The following is a 10,420-nucleotide window of genomic DNA, read 5'->3' on the forward strand; positions in this document are numbered from 1 at the left end:
AAGGATGGACATATTTGAAACACGGACTTGGTGGGGGGGACCAAGGGCAACATACGTAACCTAAACATCTGTACCCCCATAATATGCTGAAATAAAAGAAAAAAAAAAAAACCAAGTACCACATGTTCTCACTTATAAATGGGAGCTAGGCAATGGGAATGCATAGCCATGCAGAATGACATAGTGGACATTGGAAACTCAGAAGGGGGAGGATGGGAGGAGGGATGTGGGATTTAAAAATTACCCATTGGGTACAATGTACACTGTTCAGGTGATGGCTATATTAAAAGCCTAGATTCTTCCACTATGTAATTCATCCATGTAACAAAAAAAACACTTGTACCCTCTAAATCTATTTAAATTAAAAAAAAAGAAAATGTGATACACACACACACACACACATATGTGTGTGTGTGTGTGTGTGTGTGTGTGTGTGTGTATTTAACCTGATTAAGTAGGCACTATTATCTATAGAAGCAAATAATACTGGAAAATAAGAGCTGACATTTACTGAGTATTTACCATGGGGGGGTATTATTGCAAGTGCTTTACATGTGTCATTTCATATAATCCTTATAATAATGAGCTGGGCATTATTACATCTCAATTTAACAGATAGGAAGTTGAGGCTTAGAAAGGTTCATTAATTTGTCCCAGGTGACACAGCTAGTAAGAAGTGAAGGAGGATTTTGAATTAAAAATTCTCCAACTTTAAAGCTCAAAATCTTAACCACTAGGCTCTACTGGATATAAAATTAATCATACTGAAAAAATAGATATGTGTACAGATGTTGAGTTCCTTATATTTACATAAGCACCAAGTGTTGGCACTCTACTGCCATTTAGTCATTGTATCATACAGACAGTATTTCCCATCAGAAAGCCAGCCCTTGAGCCATTTCCTCCATAGTCATTTTCATAGAGCCAGACTCGCTTCGTGTGGCCTCCCACATGATGGTCAACGGCAAACACTTAGAGGACAACTGGCCGACGTTCAGATAATAGAAATACTGACTGTGAAGCCAGTATTATCTGTTTGACTTTAGGTGGCCCATGAGGGATTGAACCTGTGCTCTGGTCGAATTAGTACTGTACTTTATCCAAAGAAACCAAATGCCCTCATCAAATCCTAAGTGTTATCTTGAGCAATTTCATTTTTTGTACCTGGCAAACAGATGGCAGGAATCTGTGTTTCTGACTATTGAGCCTTCCTGGCTTTCCTGGCTTGCAAGAACAAAGGAATAAAAAAATGGAAATGCACTGGGATGAGTAGAAGACAGATTTCCAATGTATTCTCCAAAACCTACAGATACAGACTCTCTCACACACACACACACACACACACACACACACACACACAGACAAATATGCATGCATGCCCACCTAGACACACATACACACAGACACCAATAGCAGAATAGCAGAGGTAAGAGTGATTAGTGATTTGTCTATCACAAGAACACAGTGGGAGATTTGGTAATATTTCACTTTCATGCATTTTCTTTAAGAGATCACAGGTCAATGTGTAGACTTTTCATGGAAGACACAGAAACAATCTGTTAGATTGATTGTAAATCTGAGGAGCAATCGTATCCAAATTATAGTTATTAATGTTATTTCTGTCTCTGGGGAAATGATAAATTACATTCGAGTCCATTACTTAGCAGAGTTATTATGCATTTAGGAACTTAATTTGGAGACAGTTTTGATTTTCTTTGGAAGAGAAAAGACAGAGTCATCCTCTGGCTGAAGCGTGACTATTTTGGGTTCTAGTCAGATACCGTCTTCCTGTGTGAGACTGGCCAAAGTGTCAGTCTTTTCCCTCATGGGTGGTGCAGATGAAAAGAAGAGGCACATGCAGGGGATTTGTTCTCAGCTTCATACTGATACTCTTCTCATCTGACATTCACTAAAAATAACATTTGAATGAAGGAATTGGGTCACCTGGTGACATTTTTGGTAGTAGCAGAACATTAGGGAAGAAAGCCTTTAAGTTTTCCTGCAGAGTTGCACAGGTTCAATGTGTTGGGTTTGTACAACGCATTTCCAAAGAAAGCTATGGAAATTCCTCATTTGAATCTCTTCAAAGCATAGGAGACAGGGCTGCACTTCTGGAGCAACTTGGGGGCACTCCCTCAGAGGCAGGGGCTGAAGTAGATAAAGAAAATTTTAAAGTCTCATTTCAATTCTGCAAATCTGTATCATTTTCCATGTGATACACTGGCCCCAGGAAGTAAGTGAATCACTGAATCACTTTCTCTCTCCTAATGCATTTATTTCATTTTCCTAGTACAGAAATCAAACTGCAGATTATTTTAGTGTCAGATGGCTGGAGTGAAATTTGGAGCCTTGAAGACACTTGTATCCTAATTCCTGATTCCAGGACCTTTCAGGCTACCTGGCACATAGTTAGGGTTCAATAAATACTGTTGAATGCATCGTCATACCCTGAAGCTGCCTACAGCCTCTCTGATACAGCTTCTGCTGCTTTTACCCTCACTCTCTCAGTCCAGCTCCACCTGTGCCCTGGCTGCTCCGCAGACGCACAAAGCATAAAGCATGTGCCCCCCCTTTGTATTCACTGTGCTTTGGGCCTGGAACGTTTCCCCCACATATTTGTGGGATTGGCTCCTACCTCTCCTAAGGTCTTTGCTAAAATGTCACCTTATCAGTGAGAACTTCTATCATTTCCCTCACTCCTCCCCAACTCCCCACATTGAACAATTGTACTTTGTACTTACCAGCATCTGATATGGTATGTATGCACCTATTTGTTTGTTTAGCATCTGTACCTCCCATACACCTAGAATGTGAGCTCCATTGGAACAGTAGCTTTTTCTTGTTCACTGCTGGATCCCCAGAGCTTAGAAACAAATATTGACTGAGTGAATGAGCAGATGATTGAACATATGTTTTAGTCATGGCTCCTCTGGTTGACGGAAACACTCACGCAAGCTCAAGTAAAGCGGATTTAACTTAATAGGAAGGAATCTTACAGGAATCCAAGAACAGGAATTCTGGTAGGCTCCTTGGTGGGGTTGGGCAACCTGGAGACAAGAACTGGAGAGAGCACCCAGGACTTCACAGCAGGGCAAGGAAGACCTTGACCCCAGCATGTCCTCATTACTACACTTCACATCTTCTCTCCTAGAGTCCTTGTTTCCTCATAACTCCAGCTGGCACCATGCCGTATGACAGCCCCAGCTCCGAGTTTGCCTCTTCATCTCTCCATCAGCTCTCTCGGTCTCAGTTTACCAAAAGTAGACTCCAACAATCTCAGACCCTCTTAACGAGATCCAGCTTCTCAACTGATGAGCAGGTGCCCTCCCTGGGGCCACTCACCTATGGTGGGGCACAGGCATTGTGTGGTCTGCTCCTCACTCAGAAATCACTCAAGGGATAACTTCTAGAAGGATCAGACATTGCCTCTCATGTACCATCCTCCTCCATCTCCAAGGATGCTCTTTTATCTTCTACATACCCCTTTAAAGGCAGTAGGAGGTTCATTGCACCTTTTTATTTGTTTGGTTGATGTTTTTAATTAATCAGTTTTACTCAAAGTGTCTTAAAAATCATATATGTGTTGAAGACTTAGTTAATATGGAACCAAAAAATCACAAGAGCACTCTTTGTATTGTGCATCATGGGCAGCAGATCCTAGAAGGAATCTGACAAGTACAGCTGGTGTGGCAGGTTTTGTACCATTCCTAGGCTGCAAAGCTCTCACAGATACAACTGGCCAGAAACACTATACCTAGGGGGCATGCTCGTCATACCAGTTAGGAGGACCGTCTATACTGCAACAGCTATATTCAAAGCTAGGAGACTGGCGGGAGACAACTATTTTGTTCGGCTCAGATGCTGGAAGCTAAGTTTCTGGAAAGATGTGTAATTAATCCCTTACACATTCTCTTTACGTCTCTTCTCAAGCCTAGGATCTGTTTTCCTTCTTGGTCTCAAGACTGCATAGTTGAGGATGCTGAGCTAAGCACTCTGAGGGCCTGCATGGACCCCAATGATGTTCCCGGGAGGCTGTTGACCTCAGCATTCTACAGAAAGCATGCAGCAACGAGAGACGGGGAAATGACCCCTCTGGAAGCCCACAAGTGCATTCAGCAGACCCAGGCCAGTCACTCCCACTCTGTGGCTCTCAGCAAGTGATAGCCCCTGTGGGCCTCGGCTTCCTCATCTCTAAATCTCAGAGTTATAAGGATCAAAATCTAATTGACACATTATGTGTGGAAAATTCCTAGGTTTTAAGCTTATCAGGTAAGAGACTTTATCTTTTAGAGCAGGACTTGAAACTATGGTCCACAGGACAAATCCAGCTCGCTGTCTGTTTTTTAACCACCCATGATCTAAGAATGGTATTTTATACTTTTAAATGGTTGGGAAAAAATCAAAAGAAGAATAATATTTGATGACATGAAAATTATGAGAAATCCAAATTTAAGTGTCCATAAATAAAGTTTTATTGGAACACAGCTGTGCTCCTTTGTTTACATATTGATTCTGACTCTTTAGCACGACAATGACAGAGTAGTTACAACAGAGAATACATGGTCCGTAAAGCCTAAGCATTTCTTTTCTGGTCTTTTACAGCAAACGTTTGCCAATTTCTGTTTTAGAGCATAGAGTCTTGTTTAGACACAACTAAGTTCAAATCATAGCTCACCCTTTACTAGCTGTGTGACCTTTCTAAGCCCCAGTTTCCTCATCTGTAAAATGGAGATAAAAGCAGTCTTTATCTCAAAGGTTGTTGGGAGAAATTGAATGAGATCATACTAAGTACCAGGCAGGGATCCCAGCAGGCCTGAATCGACCAAAGCATGACTCCAAGTTTCTTATCCTCAGCATCCAGCTCAGCAACTGGCACAAAATAGGTGCCACACATATGTTTGCAAGACAAATAAATAAATTGTAAGGTGTAAATTTAATATTACTTTGACATATCACCTTGAAGGTGTCTGGGGCTGAGTAGTCGGCAAGAGAAATGGGAAGGACAAGTCAGAAGTCCAGGACAGGATGGATCAGGACAAAACAGAGCCAGGCAGTCAAAGGTCGCATTCGGTCACTCGGGCTGGAGTGCAGTGGCGCAATTATAGCTCACTATAACCTTGAAATGATGGCTCAAGTGATCCTCCTGCCTCAGCCTCCCAAAGTGCTGGGATTAGAGGCATGAGCCATTGCGCCTGGCCTTGGTCATGGATTTGTTGCTGTTCCTACTGCAGCTCCACAGGGCCAACCAAGGCATGGGGGTGGCTGTCACTGGACACAGATTTTTTCTCCTGCTCAGGTTTATCATAATACTTCCTTCTGGAACTAGAGGCCACTCACTCACTCACTTCTTCACCCATCAGAAAATCTTTTGGGCTTTACCTTTAAAATATATCCAGAATCCTCTGTTTCTCTCCCCTCCCTTTGCCATCCCTACCACTCTGATCTCTCACCTTGATTACTGCAACATCCTCCTGACCGGTCTCTGTGCTTCCACCCTCATTGTTCTATAAATTGTTCTTAGTACAGCAGTTAGGGTGACCCTTTTAAAAGACTAGATCATGCCACTCCTCTGCTCAAACTGTCCCGTGGCTGCCCATCTCATGCAGAGGAAAAGCCAAAGTCCTTACGATGGCTTGCACGTTTCCACTTGATCTGTCCTACCCATTGTCTTTGATTTCCTCTCCTACTTTTCTCCCCCTTGCCCACTCTGCTCCAGCTACAGGGCCCCTTTGCTGTCCTCACATGTACCAACAGACTCTTGTCAGTGGGCCTTTGTCCAGCCTGTCCCTCCCACCTGGATGCTCTTCCCCCAGATATCCCCGAGGCTAACTCCCTCACCTTCTTCAACTCTTTCCTCAACTTTCACTCCTCAATGAGGACTATCCTGGCCACACTGGTTAATTAATACTGCTTAAAATCACAGCTGCACTCTCTCAACGCTCCAATTCCCCTTACCTTATTATTAGTTTGTTCTATTTTTATTGTTCCCACTAGAGAACGTAAGCTCCATGAAGGCAGGAATTTCTGTCTTTTTGTTCAGCGATGTATTCCAAGCACCTAGAACAGTGCCTGGTAGGTACCCAATAAAATTTGTTCACTGAATTAGTTAATGATCTAACATTTTATAATCCAATAGTCTTTCCCTCAGACCCAGCATCTGCCTCTCATTGAATCTGCCAGGAATCTGATTACCTCCTTGAAATCTCTGTGCTAATAGCCTAGATTCTATGTAGGAAATGGTAGTGGAATTGCCCTCTCCCCAGGGAAATATGAGAAAGCCCAACTACAGCTGTACCCTCTGAGCCAGGAATGACCATAGTTCTTGCTCACTCAGAATGCCTAATCCAGCATTGAACTATTCAAACTCTTGTGCTTGCTTTGATTTTGCAACAGTATTATTAACAAGATCTGCATAACTTGAGCAAAGGAGTGGGGAAAGACATAAACCTCAATAGCACTGATTTTCCATCTTGCATAAAAGATCTGGCAGAAAAGAGTTTGAAATATTGACAAGAATTAGGGGCATAGCTGTATATTGAGTTATCCCAATGACCTGAGATAATGGTGCGGTTGTATCATGATCACCTCTAGGGAAGATGAAAGGAAAATGTGCAAAGGCTGTGCTCGCTTCAGGTTCTGTATCCTGCCCCACACATCCCAGGCATATCGTGCATATCAATCTCAAGAAGCAGACTGTCACTCACTCACAGATATCCAGTTCCCAGTTGTCATGTAGTAAGGAATCCTGTCAATGTTAAAGGAGATGTCCCCAAAGCTCTACCCTTCTGGCCTGTGTTCCATGAGAGATTGCTATGGTCAGAGTCATCATAAAGTGTACATACATATGAATCGTAAATGATGATAAATAACCACATCATAAATTGTGCAAGGCTTGTCTTGCTGAGATGAGATTTGCACCTAAAGACACTAGCAGTGAAGCCTTTCTCTACTCTTTTAAGGCCTCAGAATACTTAGCAATAAATGAGGAAAGGAAATGGCCTGAAGAATTTATTGAGGAAAGTCCTTCACCAGGAACAGTCTAGGGCACTCCTGGTGCTTCTCTCTCTAGAGAAGGCAGAGTAGGCTGCCAAGGTGATGCATGGATTCTTTCTTCATCTCCCATAAGTTTTCTGTTACTTCACAAGTTGGTATCCAAGGGAAAGAGGTGGGAGAATGGAAAATTCTCACGGGAGAGCAGGGTACAGACTACATTTCTGGGCTTCTCTTTACAACATGCAGGTTTGAGGTAAAGCTTCAACTCTTCTCATGAATATAAAACTATTTACTGATGTAGAATAAGCATCTACATTTTTTTTCCAACTATCAATTTTGTGAGTATGCTTTTAAAAAAAAAGAAAAAGAAGAAGCCAAGCTCTTACTCCTTCCTGCTCCTGCCCAGTCAGAACATAAGGAATAAAATAAGTGAAACCTTCACACTTTACAATGACCTCTTGGGCAGTGCTCCCATCACCCTGGGCCAGTGAGTCTATTTGCAAAGCTGATTTAAGATGAAAAGTGAAATGGAGTGAACAAGCTGTACCCTTCTGCCCTGATAAATATTTTCTAAGTGAAGTTTGACCAGCCTCAAAATTCTTCACAAATTCAAGAGGAAAAGGCATTAGGCTTCTAAATGGCCTGGATCAGGTTTCCATAGTAGCTTGGTTAGACAACAGACCTTTTTCCAAGAGTTATGCAGATCTTGTCAATAATGCTGGTGCAAAAACAAGGAAGCCACAATGGGGTCTTGTTCATTTTAAGCTGAGTCATGAAAATCGTGCACTAAAACCATCCTTGGAGAAAGACCTGATTGGTAAAACAACAGCCACTAAACTTGGAAGGAATTTTCGAAAGGAAATGTTAACCTCTGAATTCTGAAAGGCATTCAAAGCAATGAGAGATTTAAGAAAAATAATTTGACACCACACTTCTCAACCTCATAAAACATTTTAAAAATGAACTCATTATCGTAATTTATAGCAGGAACTAGCCTCTTAAGTCTCAATGGACAGTCTGTCTGACATCATGGTCCCATTCGTATGATTCATTTTTTTTAAAAGGCAATCTTGCCAGACCATTAAAAAGTAAAACAATTAATTATTTTTATGATAGTTGGTTGCCTTCTGGCCCCTGGTTTTTCTCTTCCTGGTGAAAATTATCACTCATGCAGTCTTGCCTAATATTTCTGCCAGGCGTATCCGAATGCTCTCTGTACATAAACACGGACCATCCAAAACCTGCAAATGAGGCCCTTTATTTCACTGGGCATTGCAAATTTCATACCATTCCTGTTTGGTGCTTTTTACAGCTTCTGTCTTCTACTCCAGGATCCCTTCACAGCAAAGCAATTGTTCAAACTGACCTGCACTACCATTACACCAAATGTCACCATTTATCCCAACAAATAGGAAAGCATTAGTTAAGGACAGAGCTGTTTTCACTGGGGCTCTCTCAAAGGGGACAGTGAGAAGGTTGTGGTGATGCAGACTAAAGGATTAGGAAATTATTCCTTCTGAGACTCTTCTTATCTCCATCTACCTCCAAGGGAAAGTCAGATGCCATCTAAGTCAAAGAGAGGCTGGCTTTCATTTTTCAACCTCTCCCTTCCCAATCTTCTTTAAAATTACAGAAAAAGTAGAAAACCACTGCTCTCTTTAGATTTTCTATTGCTGACTATAATTATTATGGCAACAATTTCTAGGTGGATTTACAATCTCTCATGTTTTACTACAACGAAGAAATCAAATTCTTTTATGAACATGATCTCATTAGTTTCTGTAATGACATAGTATTCTGTTATGAAGCAAGGACCAAGAACTTCAATACTCACTCTCTTTACAGATTGGAAAAGTGAGTCATAATGCTGGGAGGCCACAAAGGAATTAGTCAACCTGGAATTAAAACCTAGTATTCTGATTCTCATTTAATACTAGTGTTGCCCTAAACGATTCTACATCTTATAGGCACACAATAAACATGAGGATCAGCCAGGATGAAGTGAAAATAAAAATAATTTCACGGAGTTTTGACAGCTTTTGACTGTAGTTCTTTGCCTGAAGTGTAACATACAAAACCAAAAGAGAGTAGGACACAGTAGACTGAAATCTGGCGACCTCGCAAAGAACTAGATGGTTCACCCTTTTACACAGAAAGCAAATAGAGGAGAAACCATCAATGATCAATGGAAATAGTACAAAGTTTAAGCTGTGGTTTATTTCTAAAGACTGCATAGTAGGGACGGCAAAGGCATTTTTGAGGCACGTGAAGGCCACCTATACATTATTTCATTCAGTTTTTTCTTTGAGATGAACCTTAAGTTTCATCTCTCCATGAAGCCTTCTTTGACTTCTATAACCTGGAATAATTTCTATCTTGGCTGAACTCCTACAGCACTTTTCACCTAAAGCATGGTTCTAGTTAGAGTGTATTTCACTACAAGTTAGAGTGTATTTCACTACAAGGGGAGGAAAAACAATCACTAAAATCATCTCAAGTAAAAAGAGAATTACTGAAAGGATACAGTCAACTATTATAGGAATTTAATGTTAGAAGCACAAAGAAGACTTAACTGGAAAATTATCAGGTAGGATTCTATATTTTTCCCTGTGCCTCTGGAATATCTCTATTTCTGTCTATGCATCTACTCTAGTCTTTCTGTAGACTGCTCACCCATGGTTCTTGCTCCTCCATAGCCACAACTTGGCCCAGACTTCAGCTGGCCCTCTCCATTGCCAATTCTATATGATTCTACTGGTCAAACATCCATTACCGTCTGACTGCAATCTCTGAGCCTCTCAATTCAAATTCTTAGAGGGAAATCTCACTGGCTAAGCCCTATCTATGGATTGAGACTCTTTGGGTTAGGTGTCCAATCTAACCCAGTGCCTGTGACTTGGGCTTATGTGGGGGATCCCGTGTGATGGAGAGGTGCCCCTCCAGCTAGAAGAGGAAGTTAAGCCATGTTTGCCTCTCCTATTTGTCCCAACCAGTCTTAGAATATAATCGCACTCTGCTTTGCCTCCATATTTAACTTGTTTTGCATGTATGACCTGTCTTTCCTGGTACAGAAAAAGCTTTCTTGACATTAGGGTTCTGCCTTATTTTTAGTTTTTGGAAATAGAGTCTGGCTCTGTTGCCCCAGCTAGAGTGCAGTGGCATCATCATGGCTCAATGCAGCCTCAAACTCCCAGGCTCAAGCGATCTTTCGGCCTCAGCTTCCTCAGTAGCTGGGACTATAGAGACGTGCTACCATGCCCAGCTAATTTTTCTATTTTTAGTAGACATGGGATCTCACTCTTGCCAGGGCTAGTCTCAAAATCCTGAGCTTAAGAGATCCTCCTGCCTTGGTCTCTAAAAGTGCTAGGATTACAGGCGTAAACCACTGCAACTGGCCTGCCTGATTTTTTTTCTTTTTTTTTTTTTT

Source organism: Propithecus coquereli, unplaced genomic scaffold (assembly GCF_000956105.1).
Source record: "Propithecus coquereli isolate 6110/MARCELLA unplaced genomic scaffold, Pcoq_1.0 Scaffold273, whole genome shotgun sequence".
Lineage (NCBI taxonomy): Eukaryota > Metazoa > Chordata > Mammalia > Primates > Indriidae > Propithecus > Propithecus coquereli.